The following is a 16,333-nucleotide window of genomic DNA, read 5'->3' on the forward strand; positions in this document are numbered from 1 at the left end:
CCACTATCCAAACTTATACCAATCTTCAAAAAACCTCAAACAATATCGAATCAACCAAATAACATTGGATTCAAGCCTAAGGTTCCAAAAATCTTCCGAATTTCGCTTTTGATCAAAAAGTCTATCAAACCATTTCCGAATGACCTGAAATTTTGCACACACATCCCAAATTACACAACAGACCTACTGCAACTCCAGGAAGTCCATTCTGACCTCTATATCAAAATCTCACTTATTAACCGGAAAATGCCAAAATTTCAATTTCACCAATTCAAGTCTAAATCTACTACGGACCTCCAAAACACATTCCGATCACACTCCTAATTCCTAAATGATCTCCAAAAGCTATCCGAACCATCAGAATTCACATTCGAGCCCTTTTTCACATAAGTCAACATCCAGTTGACTTTTCCAACCTAAGCTTACTCAAAAGAGACTAAGTGTCTCATTACTTCCCAAAACTATTTCGAATTTGAACCGACTAACCAGATATCACATAACACGGATAAACAAAAGAATAAAGAAGCAAATATGGGGAAATGGAGCGGTAACTCAGAAAATGACCGACCGGGTCATTACATCCTCCCCCTATTAAATAAATGTTCATCCTCGAACGGGGTCAAGAAATATACCTGAAGTCCCAAATAGGTGAGGATATTTTCTCCACATCTCCCACTCGGTCTCCTAGGTAGCCTCCTCCATGATCCGACATCTCCGCTACACTTTCACTGAAACTATATCCTTTGACCTCAACTTGCGAACCTGACGATCCATTATAGCGACTAGATCCACATCATAAGTCAAATCACCTTCCAACTGAACCATACTAAAATCCAAAACATGAGACGGAACGCCAATATACTTCCGGAGTATAGAAATATGAAATATCGGATGCACACTCGATAAGCTGGGTGGCATAGCGAGCTCATAATCTACCTCCCCAATCCTCCGAAGCACCTTAAAAGGCCCAATGAACCGAGGACTCAATTTACCCTTCTTCCCAAATCTCATAACACCCTTCATGGGCGAAACCTTCAACAGAACCTTCTCCCCAACCATGTAGGACACATCCCGAACCTTCCTGTCAACATAACTCTTCTATCTCAATTTCGATGTGTGAAGCCTCTCTTGAATCACCTTCACCTTGTGTAAGGCATACTACACCAATCTGTACCCAAAAGCCTAGCCTCGCACTGCTCAAACCAACCAACTGGAGATCTACACCGTCTCTTATACAAAGCCTCATATGGAGCCATCTGAAAGCTCGACTGATAGTTGTTGTTATAAGCAAATTCTGCGAGTGGTAGAAACTGAGACTATGACCCTCCAAAATCAATGACACAAGCATGCAACATGTCCTCCAATATCTAAATAGTACGCTCGGACTGTCCATCCGTCTGAGGGCGAAAAGCTATGCTTAACTCAACCTGAGTACCCAACACTTGTTGTATAGGCCTCCAAAACTATGAAGTGAACTGAGTACCTATTTATGAAATGATGGAAACTGGGACACCATGCAACCGAATAACCTATCGGATATAAATCTCTGCCAACCGCTTTGAAGAACAGTAGTACACATAGGAATGAAGTGCGCGGACTTAGTCAGCGATCCACAATCACCCAAATAACATCGAACTTCTTCAATGTCCATGGGAGCCCAACTATAAAGTCCATGGTGATCTACTCCCACTTCCACTCTGGAATATCTATCTGCTAAGCAAGCCACCCGATCTTTGATGGTCATATTTCACATGCTAACAATTGACACACCGAGCTATGAATTCCACAATATCCTTCTTCATTCTCCTCCGCCAATAATGTTGTCTCAGATCCTGATACATCTTCGTGGCACCCGGATGAATGGAATACCGCAAGCTATGGGCCTCATCCAGAATCAACTCCCAAAGCCCATCTACATTGGGCATGCATATCCAGCCCTGCATCCTTAATAGCCCATCATCACCTATAGTCTCATCTCTGGCATCGTTGTGCTGAACTCTGCCCTTTAGGATAAGCAAATGAGGATCATCATACTAGTGCTCTCTAATGCGATCAAATAAGGAAGACCGAGAAATCACACAAGCCAATACCCGACTGGGCTCCAAAATATCTAACCTCACAAACAGATTGGCTAAGGCCTGAACATCAACTGCAAGGGGTCTCTCCGCAACTGGAATATATGCCAAACTCCCCATACTCACCTCCTTCCTATTTAGGGCATTGGCCACCACATTGGCCTTTTCCGGATAGTACAAGATACTAATATCACAATCCTTTAACAATTCTAACCATCTCCGCTGCCTTAAATTGAGATCCTTCTATTTGAACAAGTGCTGGAGGCTACGATGATCAATAAATACCTCACAAGACACACCATACAAATAATGCCTCAAAATCTTCAACGCATGAACAATGGCAGCCAACTCCAAATCATGAACATGGTAGTTCTTCTCATGGGACTTCAACTGACAAGAAGCATAAGCAACAACTCTACCCTCCTGCATCAACACACACCTAATACCAACTCTCGAAGCGTCACAATACACGGTATATGAACCTGAAGCTAATGGCAAAACTAACGCTGGAGCTGCGGTCAAGGCAGTCTTGACCTTCTGAAAGCTCCCCTCACACTCATCCGACCACATGAATGGAGCACCCTTCTAAGTCAACTTGGTCAAGGGCGATGCTATAGATGAAAATCCCTGAATGAACCAGCGGTAATAGCCCACCAAACTAAGAAAGCTGCAAATCTCTTTAGCTGAGGACGGTCTGGGACAACTATGAACCGCCTCTATCTTCTTCGGATCAACCTGAATATCCTCACATGAATCCATATTCCCCAAGAAAGCCACTGAACTAAGCCAAAACTCACACTTGGAGAACATTTCATAAAGCTTCTCCTCCCTCAATCTCTACAACACAACTCTCAAATGCTCCGCGTGCTCCTCCTGACTACACGAATACACTATAATATCATCAATGAAGACTATGACAAACGAGTCGAGATATGGTCGAAACATGTTGTTCACCAAATGCATGAACACTGCTGGGGCATTGGTCAGCCCAAAACACATCACAAGGAACTCATAATAACCATATCCGATCTTGAAAGTTGTCTTAAGAATATCCGAGTCCTTGATCTTTAACTGGGGATAACCTGAATGAAGATCAATCTTGGAGAACACCCTTGCTCCCTAAAGCTGGTCGAATAAATCATCAATGCGAGGCAAAGGATACTTGTTCTTAATGGTAACCTTATTCAACTACCTATAATCAATGCACATCCTCATAGTACCATCCTTCTTCTTCACAAATAGAACAAGAGCACCCCACAGCGAAACACTAGGACGAATAACCCCTTATCAAGGAGTTCCTGAAACTACTCCTTTAACTCTTTCAACTCCGCTGGTGCCATACGATACAGTGGAATAGAAATAGGTTAAGTGTCCGGCACCATATCAATACCAAAATCAATATCTCTGCCCGGTGGCATGCCCGTCAGGTCTGCAGGAAACACATCGGGAAAATCCCTCACAACTGGAACAGAATCAATGGTGGGAGTCTCTATACTGACATTCCTCACAAATGCTAAGTATGAAAGACAACCCTTCCCCACCATTCGCTAGGCCTTTAGAAATGAAATGACCCTACTAGGAATATAATCAGTCAAACCTCGCCACTTAATCCATGGCAACTCCGGCATAGCCAACATCACTATCTTAGCATGACAGTCCAGAATAGCACAACACGGAGATAACCAGTCCATGCCCAATATCACATGAAAGTTGACCATACTAAGAAACAAGAGATCCACTCGGATATCCAAACACCCAATAGTCACTACACACGACCGATATATGCAGTACACAATAATAGTATCGCCTACCGGAGTAGATACATGAATAGAGGAAACAAGAGACTCGCGGGGCATATCAAAATAATGGGCAAAATATAATGACACATAAGAAAAGGTGGAACCGGGATCAAATAATACAGAGGCATCTTTGTGGCAGACTGAGATAATACCTATAACCACATCATTTGAAGCAATAACATCTGGTTTCAATGGGAGAGCAGAAATGGGCCTGACCACCACCTAATTGACCTCTCCCTCTAGGGCAACCCTAGCTGACTGATCTCCACTCCGAGCTGACTGAGCAGTTGGGGAAGTAACTAGTGCTGAAGCCGAAGGCTGACTCCTCTACTAGGATGAACCTCCCATAAGACAGAGATAGAACCTCTTGATATGACCCAAATCTCCACACTCGAAGCAACCCCTCATAACAAGTGGTGGTGGGGACTGACTAAAGGGAGCCCTTTTACTGGGATGCCCACTAGAAAAACCCGACATAGATGAGCCCTGAACTGATGGTGCTTGAGTTGAATTTTGAGCTCGTAGGGCATTGAGAGATGAGTGACCCTAATGTAAACTGTGAGAACTATGGCCAGATGACCCACCACGGTGACCTGAATGGGCTAGTTGAGCATGGCTGAATGAACAACCTCTGTCGTGCTAAAACAGGCCTCCCAAAGAAGAACCCCCAAAACTACAAGATCCATGAGGCCTCTTGGCCTCCCTCTCCTCTCGCTCATGGCGACGAACTAACTCAATCTCTCTAGAAATGTCAACCACCTTCTCATAAGAAGTGCCAGATGTCGCGCCCCTTTTTTCTCGCGAAATCGGGTTTGTGACATTTGGGAGGACAACTCATTCCCTTTAGGGAATTGGGTTTGAATTGAAGAGTCTCCACTAATGATTAAAGTGCATTAGGACACTAAGAAGGGTTTGATTTGGAAAAACCAGAGATTAGCTAAGGGCTTGAAATTATCTCAAGGGGAAGGTGTTAGGCACCCCTCAAGATTCACTAGTGTGGTTCCCGGCCAAGCTATTGTTGTGACTTAAGTGCAAATAATGCATATCCAAATAAAGGCTTCAAATAAGAGGGGATCTTCACGTAATAGTTACAAATAAAGAAAAGTAAGAAAAAGGAACAAAAAGAGTTGATTTTCTTAAAAGAAATAGTTTAAAAAAGATTTAAAAGAAACAAAGAAAACAAAGTGAAGGGGGGTCCTAGGTTTATTAATAATATGGATCACCCCATACAACATCCGGTAATCATTCCTCAGTAAGGGGATACATGTGATGTTATCATGTGGTAATCATATCCATGTCTACCCTTTCCCACCCTGTTAAGGTTTTGAAGCGCGGAATGGTCTCATTTACTTATTGCATGCTATTACCCGCCCCAATCATATCAGCCCCGGAGGCACTTGGGACTACTAATCCTAGAGGGAGAATGTATTGGGTTTATTTATGGTTTCAAAAGGTAAAATACTAAGGCGACAAACCAAACACATATAACAAGTTTGGGAAGCATATAAACAAATAAAAGGGCTCAAACAGACCTCTTTAAACCAAAAAAGCACATAATGTAGCATGACTTGCATGTACTGTTTAGGGTCTGATTAAAACATAAACGGTGGAGCCAAATTAATTTATTACATAGATTAAATAAGAAGCAATAATCAGGCCTGCCTGCTGGTTGTAGTTAATAATATCTGATTCAGTTTATAAACTGTCCTATGGCTTACCTAAGTGTTAAACGAAAACCTATAGGCATGATATCTACTGATTTCAGAAAAGATGAAGTATATTGATTTTAAAAAAAGTTTGTCCGTTATTCAGCAAAGACGAGTTTTGACAAAATATCATAAATTCTGTAGACATTAGACATTGTCGTTACTGGTTTTAGACTTATAAGCGAGTGAAACGTTTCAGACTTGGTTAATAGTTCCTATAGGCATGCTTTCTATGCGTTGCTGATTTTATAAAAAAAAACTTTTTGGACATAATAAGAATGCAGAAATCCTATAGGCATGACATCTAATTGTAGTGGATTTTTAGAACCTGTAGACATGTTCTCTACATGCATATGCAGAAGTCACGATATCTACATGAAAGTGCAGGGTCCCTATAGTCGTGGTATCTAAATGAGAATGATGAAGTTCCTATAGACGTGGTAACTAAATAAGAATGCAAAAAATCTTATAGACATGGCGACTAAATGAGAATGCAGAAATCTTATAGGCATGGTAGCTATATGAAAAATGCAGGAATCTTATTGGCAGGTTATCTACCCTTTTTTACATGCATGGTTACCATTGCCTTTTCACTAGCCATCCCTAAAAGTTATTACAGTCCAAATAAAATAAAGAAAAATACATCAGAAATTGAAAATTACAACCAAGGAGAGCCTGATTCAGACTTCCTGTCTTAAGTATGAAGTAAACAAACTCCAAAGATCATGCTTCAAAGCCTTTCTCCCACGTGGGTGTGTCAGAGTTCCCTAAGAGTTTCATAAGAACTCTGGGCAGTGCTTACACCCAAATGTATCACCATATTAAGCCAAAGTGCAGCGTGAAAGGGCCAGCCCTCAGGTGTCCAAGTTTAGAGGGAACTCAAAGTCCCAAGGCAAGGCTCACAAGAGGGGGGAAGAACTTAGAAACTAAGAGAGAGTATAAGTGCAGAATTCTGAAAGGGGGAAAGGGAAAGGGAAACAACACACATAGGGATATAGGTAATGGGGAGTTGCAAGAGGTAAAAATGAGGCTAGTTGGCATAACCCAGCAATGGGAGATGCTGCCACACCTATAAGCCTACTAGAACACATTGTTTAGAGGTTAGGATCCCCTAAGGGATCGGGTTCAATCCATAGACAATAACTTGTCTATTGCCATGTTTTAAACTGTAACTCAAAGCACATAAGGGGAAATATGGAATAGGGATTCATAGCAGAAACAAACAAAAGGGAATCAACATGCTAGTTTAAGTATTTAACTCTGTAGAAGTAGTAAAGTAGACATAGATGCAGAAAGCTGTAAGTAAACACATTGTGGGGATGCTGAAATTTGAAATTAGGACATACCAGTTTCAAAGAAACAAGTAGAGAAAAATGCAGTAGTCTGGTAAAACCTTAGTGCAGACAAGAAGAGAGAGTTCTATTATGTGAGTAAGAGTTCAGAAGAGATTGTGAATTGTGAAGTCTGTAGTATGTGTAAGTGAAAAGGGTCGTGCCTTTTATAGTGTATAAAGCAGGCAGAAATAAGGTAAGAAAATAGTTTGAAAACTGATTGTCAATCAATTACACAAGGCTTCCCTTAATTAAGGGATTCAGATTCAAAACGAGTAAAACCATTTAAGGAAAGGAATTGAATAAACACTTTGTGTAAAGCATGCAATTGAGGGCAAATACATAAAGGTTATTTAAGGACAAGGTTTTGACAGTACACGGTTTGTGCAAATAAAGTAAAAAGGTCAATTAACAACCAGTAAATCAAAAGGGTCTAAGATTTTGTATGAATGAACCGAGTCAAAAGATGGGAAAGGTTTTTAACTTAAGGGAATCAACAAACAATGGAAAGAGAATAAATTAGACCCATATTCAGAGGGAAGTAGGAACTAATCACAAATTCAAAAGCTACTTTAAAGGGAAGTCTATCATATATAAGGAGCATACGAACATGTTAATCATGAAGGAAGACTGTAGTGTCATTGTAAAGTCAGTAGAAAATCCATTATAGAAAAGTTTAGCAAAAGGTCAGAGTCATATGAAAGCAAGGAATGGGTCTGAAAGAGTTGGGGGTTTTGAAATAAACCCTAAGTTCAATCAAATGACATAATCAAGCTTGGAGGAACCCCCAAATTCTAGGGTTTCCACATTGAATCAAGTACATAGATGAGAAGGCAAGTAGTTGAAACAGGCTCAGAGGTTTCAGAGTTGAAACCTCTTGCATGCTTCTTTCATCAACAGAAACTCATGAGAAAAACATGATAGCAAAGTAACATGTGGAACACAGTAGAAACACTCAAAAGAAAAACACTGATAGGAATAGTAAAAGAAACATGCTTAAGAGATTTTCCAGAAGAAACTTAAACAGGGCTTAATAGAAGGAAAATAAGGAAACTTAAGAACTTAGCAGGAAAATACAGTAGGAGAAACATGCTGGAACATAGTAGAAGACAAAAAATATAAGAACACAGTAGAAAAGCATATAAGATAATAGTATGGAAAACATGGTAGAAGAATATACAAGCATGGAGTATATAAAACTCAGTAAAAGAACATACAAGAACATAGTGTAAAAACTCAGTAGAAGAACATACATGAACGGAGTGTAAAAACTCAGTAATAGAACATACAAGAACGGGGTATAAAAACTCAGTAGAAGAACATACAAGGTAGAAGAAAAGAAAATAACATAGTAGAGGCAAATAAACACAAAAGACAAAGGAGAGAAAGTCAGAGAAACACTTAAACATTTTCAGAAAACCTAGATCGGAAACAAAGTGGTTTTGAAAGTAATTTTTTAAAGAAAAGTTAGGGAAATCGTTTGAAAACTCAAGGAGAGCACAGATACACAACAGATCTAAGGAAATCAGAGAAAACCTCGAACGGTTAGGGTTTCAAAAGAACCGTAGAAGTGTGATACGCTTTGAAAGGTCACCGATCTGAGTCGGAGAGGTTGGAATTAGGCTCAAACCACCATGGTACGCTGGAGTAAAGACGGAGATGGTCGTGGAACCTTGAATCGACAGAGGTCTGGATGAAAACCTTCAAGGTCAGGCCTCGAATCTTCAGGTATTAGGTGCGTGGGAGCAAGGGAAGGTGAGTATAAGACTCTCATAGCCTGAGAAGCCATGGATTCCGGTGGGTTTCAAGGTGGAGGTGGTGGTAAGAGGCGGTTAGGGTTTGGGAATGTTCGATAGAGTTTGAGAGTTCAGAGGCGGTAGGTTAGGTGAAACTGATTTAGGGTTAAGGGGTGTTTGTAGATTAAAAAGGAAAGGAGGTTTTGTGGCCGTTGATCATTTTGATCAACGGCCTGGATTTAATGGGGGGCCGGACGGGTTAAACTTAATTGGATCAGGGGCGGGTAGTTTAGGAATTGGGCCGATCCATTTGAAATTGGGGTTAATTGGGGGGTTGATTTGGGCTAAATTTAAATAGGTAGGACTAGTATTTTAAATAGGGGGCGGATCCCTTTTTATTTTATAAAAAATAGTAAAATGATATCTGGAAACAAATTAAAGGTACTAAATCGATTAGTAATATGTAAATATTAAATTAAAAATACTGGAATCAAATTTGTAATTATAAACACAATTAAATCTTAAAATAGGCTAGAATTGCAATTATATGCAATTTAACTTTAGAATGCTAAATAAATTTGTAAAAAATGTGCGAAAATTACCTTAGCTATATTATGGTATAACTATGAGAATTCAATAAAGGAGTTACAAAAATGAAAATTTGAGAAATAATTATTGGTTTTTTTCTGATAAAATAAGGAGATAAATTGATTTAAAAATCTTTTAAAATTTGGAAAAATAATAAAATACTTGGACATGATTAATATGCATACGTATGCTATTTTGAAAGTATTTTGCATATGAAAATTATATTGGGAAAAATTGGGTATCAACAGCTGCCCCTCTTTACCCGGGAAGGATGAAAGAGTTATCGGGTAAAGATATGATGACCAATTTTGACCGAACGGAATAGTTTGAAGAATTTGACCGAGCTTTGGCTCCTAAGATACCTACATATCCCTGGTCTTACAGGAATCAGGCCATATGTAGTTCAGTATCCGTCGGCGGAGTATGCCGATGAAGTTTTTCCAAGGACTGACGCAATGTTTAGGTTGGGCTAAATGGTTAAAGTCTAATAGGGCTACAGGAACTGGAGTGGGATTTCTCCTGTTGAGATGGTCATTGCTCGCCGGTTTACCTCCAAATGAACCATATGTTGTGCGGAAATTTAAACATGATGCAAGTTCCCGTCGAACCATGAAATGTTGTCTTTGGACGGTTAGGATGATGTCCTCATACCATGACGTCCTGGGCCATGAAGCGTATAATAAGCATTCGCAGGCCATGAAATAGTGCTCTCGGGCTATAAGAATGACTCCTCCAAACTATGATGCCTTTGAATAATGATATGCCAAAGATAAGAGGGGTCCTCAGGCCATGGCATGGCGTTCTCGGGCTATGAAAATGGTGCCACCGAACAATGATGCCTTCGGACAATTTGGCGATATTTCAGCCCATGATATGCAAATGGTGGCGATCTTTCAGATGATGCAGATGTGAATAAGGTGGCGATCTTTCAGCCATGCAGAACGTAACTAAAGTGGCGATCTTTCAACCATGCAGAACGTAAATAAAGTGGCAATATTTCAGCCATGCAGAACGTAAATAAAGTGGCGATATTTCAGCCGTACAGAACGTAAATAAAGTGGAGATAGTTCAGTCATGTAAAACGTAAATAAAGCGGCGATATTTCAGCCATGCAAGTGTAGATGGAGACATAGCTTAGTCTCGGAAGGTAGAATAGTAGCCTTATGCAATGTAGATGGAGACAATGCTTAGTCTCGGAAGGCAGAATAGTAGCCTTATGCAATGTAAGAAATACAAATGGAGACAGTGCTTAGTTTCGGAAGGCAGAATAGTAGCCTTATGCAATGCAGGAAATGCAAATGGAGACAGTGCTTAGTCTCGGAAGGTAGAATAGTAGCCTTATGCAATGCAAAATGCAGATGGAGGTAGAGCTAAACCTCGGAAGGCAGAATGGTAGCTTTATGCAGTGCAGAGAATGCAGATGGAGGTAGAGCTTAACCTCAGAAGGCAGAATGGTAGCCTTATGCAATGCAGAGAATGCAGATGGAGGTAGAGCGTAACCTCGGAAGGCAGAATGGTAGCCTTATGCAATGCAGAGAATGCAGATGGAGGTAGAGCTTAACCTCGAAAGGCAGAATGGTAGCCTTATGCAGGAAGTAAAAATGGCAAATGGCAATAGAGTTTTCTTAGCTGATAGCGAATTGCCGTATCGTGATTACTGGGGATATTGTGCCTGCGGGGCACACTGTTGTGCGGATAGCAATTGCGAGCAAGTGCAACAGTTCGAAGAGTTGTATTCTTGAACTTTGTGAGTGTATAGTATATTTGATGATTTTCCAACTCAGGTACCTGCATCCAAAGAAAAATCGTGAGTTTTATAGAGGGGAGGTTAGTTCGTGCCCCCTGCTGGCTTTGCTTGTCCTGCTCGGCTTTGATCTGGTGATACTGCCTGTATTATTGGGATGGCGCTGCTAAGAAAGGCAATTTTAGTAATAAAAATGCATGATTTAGTAAAAGCATAAGATAAGTATGTAATTAAGAATAGTTTTCTTTAGATGAACCGACGACTGCGACGTGGTTCAAGACATTGCAACTTCTCTTGCTCTGGAATTTTGAGGGTCCTCCTCAAAATTCTACCCCAGTTTACAATAGCGGGGGAGATGGAAATTTTATTGAATTGTGACCGAACCTATAGGGCTGCCTACGTATCCCCTCTTAAACGGGAATCAGGTTAGGCGTAGTTCAAATTACATCATATAAGGAAAGCATAAAGATTACACATAGTATCTCTTGACTGCGTCTGAATTGATCGGCTTTAGCCAAACTTCTCCGTCCATTTCTGCAAGTATGAGGGCTCCTCCTGTCAGAACACAGTGGACCATGTACGGACCCTGCCAGTTGGAGAGAATTTTCTTTTGGGTTCATCTTGATGCGGAAAAATTTTCATTAACACCAGCTGCCCCGGTGTGAATTGTCTCGGCTTGACTCTTTTGTTGAAGGCTCTGGACATTCTGTTCTAATAGAGCTGACCGTGGCAAACTGAATTCATCCTCTTTCCGTCTATAAGAGCTAGTTGCTCGTAACGACTCTTCACCCATTCTGCGTCGTCGAGCTCTGCTTCCTGTATGATCCGTAAACCAACATATAGGGGTTGCTCATGTCGATGTGCGGACTGTGGTGCAGTATCCCAATAAAGAAAATGAGAGCTTCTCGTGCCACTACTTGTGCTTCTCTATCATTTTCCTTAGTATCTTCTTTATATTCTTGTTGGCAGCCTCTACGGCTCCGTTCATCTAAGGTTTGTTGGTTGTAGAATTCTTGTGTTTGATCTTGAAGGTTTTACACATGGATTTCATCAAATCACTGTTGAGGTTGGATCCATTATAAGTAATGATTGACTCTGGAATTCTGAACCGACACACGATACGGTCGCGGATGAAATCCGCCATGACTTTCTTAGTCACTGCCTTGTAAGATGTTGCTTCAACTTATTTGGTGAAATAATCATTTGCTACTAGGATAAACCTGTGCCTGTTTGATGCGGCGGGTTCGATTGGTCCGATAACATCTATTCCCCAGGCGGCGAACGGCCACGGCGAGCTTGTTACATTAAGCTCATTTGGAGGCACCTTTATAACGTCTGCATGTATCTGGTAGAGGTGGCACTTTTGGACATACTGGATGCAGCCTGTTTCCATAGTTATCCAAAAGTAACCAGCTCAGAGTATTTTCTTTGCTAAAACAAAGCCATTCATATGTGGACCGCAGGTCCCTGCATGAATTTCCTCTAATAGTCTGGATGCTTCCTTTGCGTCGACACACCTTAGTAATCCCAAATCAGGAGTTCTCTTGTACAGGATTCCTCTATTGTGAAAGAAATTGTTGGATAACCTCTGAAGCGTGCGCTTCTGAGTAGCGTTTGCGAGTTATGGGTATTCTCCTTTTGCCAAGTATTCCTTGATATCATGAAACCAAGGCTTTCCATCTGCTTCTTCTTTGACATGAGAACAATAAGCGGGCTGATCATGGATCTTTACTGGAATGGGATCAATGAAATTCTTGTCTGGATGTTGTATCAAGGACGATAGGGCAGCCAGTGCATCGGTGAATTCATTTTCGACCCTAGGAACATACTGGAATTCTGTCTTTGTGAACCTCTTTCTCAACTCCTATACATGATGCAGATAAGGGAGTATCTTGGCGTTCTTGGTCGCCCATTTTTCTCAAACCTAATGTATAAGCAAGTTTGAATCCCCAATTACTAGAAACTCTTAGATGGTCATGTCAATAGCCATCTTGAGCCCTAAGATGCAGACTTCGTACTCGGCCATGTTGTTGGTGCACAGGAACCTGAGCTTGGCATATACCGGATAATGCTGACCAGTTTCTGATACTAGGACTACTCCTATGCCAACTCCTTTGAAATTTTCTACTCCATCGAAAAACATTCTCCAACCGACATAGGATTCTGCAATGTCTTCTCTTATAAATGATATCACTTCATTAGGAAAATATGCTTTCAGGGGTTCGTATTCTCCATCCACGGGATTTTGAGCAAGGTGATCTACTAGTGCCTGTCCTTTGATTGCTTTCTGAGTTACGTAGACAATGTCAAATTCACTCAACAAGATTTGCCACTTGGCCAGCTTGCCAGTGGGCATGGACTTCTGAAAGATGTACTTTAAAGGATCCATTCTTGATATGAGATATGTAGTATAGGCACAGAAGTAGTGCCTCAACTTCTAAGCTACCCAAGTCAAAGCACAACAAGTGCGCTCTAACAGAGAATATCGAACCTCATACAGGGTAAACTTCTTACTGAGGTAATAGATGGCCTGCTCATTCCTCCCCGTTTCATCATGCTGCCCAGAACACAACCGAACGCTCCATCCAATACTACAAGGTAGACTAATAGAGGTCTACCCGGCTCAGGCGGATTTAAGACTGGTGGTATTGATAGGTATTCCTTGATTCTGTTGAAAGCTTTTTGGCATTCATCAGTCCATGTAGTAGCGGCGTCCTTCTTCAACATCTTAAAGATCGGCTCACAGATGACTGTAGATTGTGCTATGTACTGGCTGATGTAGTTAAGTCTTCCCGGGAAGCTCATTATGTCCTTCTTTTCTTTGGCGGTGGCAGTTCTTGAATAGCTTTGACCTTAGATGGATCCAGTTCTATCCCTCGGTGACTCACAATGAACCCAAGTAATTTTTGGGTAGGAACCCCAAATGCACATTTCGCGGGATCTAGTTTCAGGTTGTATCTTCTCATTCTATTGAAGAACTTCCTCAAATTTTCCATATGGTCAGTGGCTTTCTTGGACTTTATGACGACATAATCTACATACTCCTCAATCTCATTATGTATCATATCATGGAAGATAGTAGTCATGGCCCTCGTGTAGGTGGCCCCTGCATTCTTTAACCCGAATGGCATCATCTTGTAGCAGTACATCCCCCACGGCGTAATGAAAGCCATTTTCTCAGCATTTTCATTGTCCACCCAGATCTAATGATATCCAGCAAAGCAATCTATAAATGATTGCAACTCATGCTTAGCACAATTATCGATCAGGATATGTATGTTCAGCAAAGGGAAGTCGTCCTTTGGATTGACCCGGTTGAGATCCCGGTAGTCGACACAGACTCTGACCTTCCCACCCTTCTTAGGCACCAGCACAATATTGGCTAACCATGTCGGATATTCTACTACCCTGAGGACCTTAGCTTTGACCTGCTTAGTGACTTCTTTCTTGATTTTCAGACTCATGTCGGGTTTAAACTTTCTGAGCTTCTGTTTTACCGGTGGACATGTCAGATCAGTTGGCAGTTTATGGGCCACAATAGATGTGCTCAAACCAGTCATGTCATCATATGTCCAGGCGAATATGTCCTCATATTCCTTCAGAAATACTGTGTATTCTTCCTTTTCTGACGGTGACAAATGAACGCTGATGCGAGTTTCTTTGATATTTTCTGCATCTCCCAAGTTAACAATCTCGGTCTCGTCTAGGTTAGACTTAGGTCTGTTCTCAAAATTTTCAACCTCTTTAACAATCTCTTCTGGTATCTCCTCTTCCTCTGAATCTATGTCTGTTTGTTGCATTGTCTCGTTGCATGTCACAACCATTGGTTCATCAACATAAGTACTAGTAATTGCCTAGGCTTTCCGAGCTCTGGTGGTTATAATGGTACCATTGTTGAGGCGTGCTCCTCGGCTTACGGCCTGTATGGAAGGGCCTTCCTCCCCCTCCTCCTCGAAAATGACACAACAATCCATGTCATCTTCTTCTAGGAACAAATTCCTCACTATTGTCAGTGCTTCCTCTTCTTTCGACCCATAGATAACATCAGCCGGCTGGAAAGTCTGCTCCAAATGTGGTATTGGCTGCTCCAGCGGGTATTATGGGCCGCGCCATGATGGCGACCAGTTGTTGAATTCCTTCCAAGTATACTCGTATCCTAGACCGAAAGTGGTGCCATATTTCTTCAGTTTGATTGGCTTGGTGATTCCTTGGAGGTTATTTCCAAGTCCCTTACTAGGCTCATATCCACTCCAGTTCAATATGCTTTCAATTTTGTTGTCCCACCATTTGTCTTTGTCAACGGTGTTGACTCGCTTGATGTGGTAATAGGTTTCCCCGCCTATTTTTCTCCTTCCTCCAATTCCTGGGATGGTTTGGCGACTGTATGTGGGATTTGTACAGTCGCCGTGAATGATTACCTCTTGGTGGTTCCACTCAAATTTCACCGCCTGATGTAGTGTTGACGTTACCGCCCCAGCGGCATGAATCCACGGCCATCCCAATAGTAAGTTGTAAGATGTCGGCACATCTATTACTTGGAAATCGACATCGAACCAAGTGGGCCCCATTTGCAAGCACAAACTAATTTCCCCAATAGTGGACCTTTAGGAACCGTCGAAAGCTTTGACATTGATAGCCCCGTCCTTGATCTCATGTAGCCCCTTTACCAATGTTCCGAGTGTTACCAACAAACAAATATTGGGGCTGGATCCTCCATCAATGAGGATCCTAGTGATAAAATAATCTTCGCATTGCACGGTGATGTGCAATGCTTTGTTGTGACTCAACCCTTCTGGTGGCAGCTCATCTTCATGAAAAGTGATCTTGTGACTTTCCAATACCTGCCCTACCATGTTTGCCATTTCTCCTCCGGTGATGTTGCTTGGTATATATGCCTCACTCAGCACCTTCAACAAGGCATTCTTATGTGCATCGGAACTTTGTAGCAAAGTTAGGATAGAAATTTGTGCCGGTGTTTTGTTTAGTTGATCAATAACTGAGTATTCCTTGGCTTGTATCTTTATTCAGAGATCATCGAGCCCGGTTCAGTGACGGTCGGCCGACCAGAGGCCTGCTTACTCGACTCAGCTAAATGCTCTGGAGTATAAACCTTGTCGGTTGTTGTCATACCCTGCGCCGCAACTATTTGTTCGAACTTGGCTTTCCCTTTCCTTCTTACCTCTGCTGTGTAATCCCAAGGTATGGCATTTGTATGGAATGGTGTTACGGCCGACATCGCCTCCGGGATGGGCACCTTTACTCCGAACGGAGCATGTATTTTGGAAGGTAAAATCGCAACTTCAAATGGTACATGTGCGTTTGCCAGAGACCTAAACTCGACCTCAAGTGGAATT

Source organism: Nicotiana sylvestris, chromosome 7, assembly GCF_000393655.2.
Source record: "Nicotiana sylvestris chromosome 7, ASM39365v2, whole genome shotgun sequence".
NCBI lineage: Eukaryota > Viridiplantae > Streptophyta > Magnoliopsida > Solanales > Solanaceae > Nicotiana > Nicotiana sylvestris.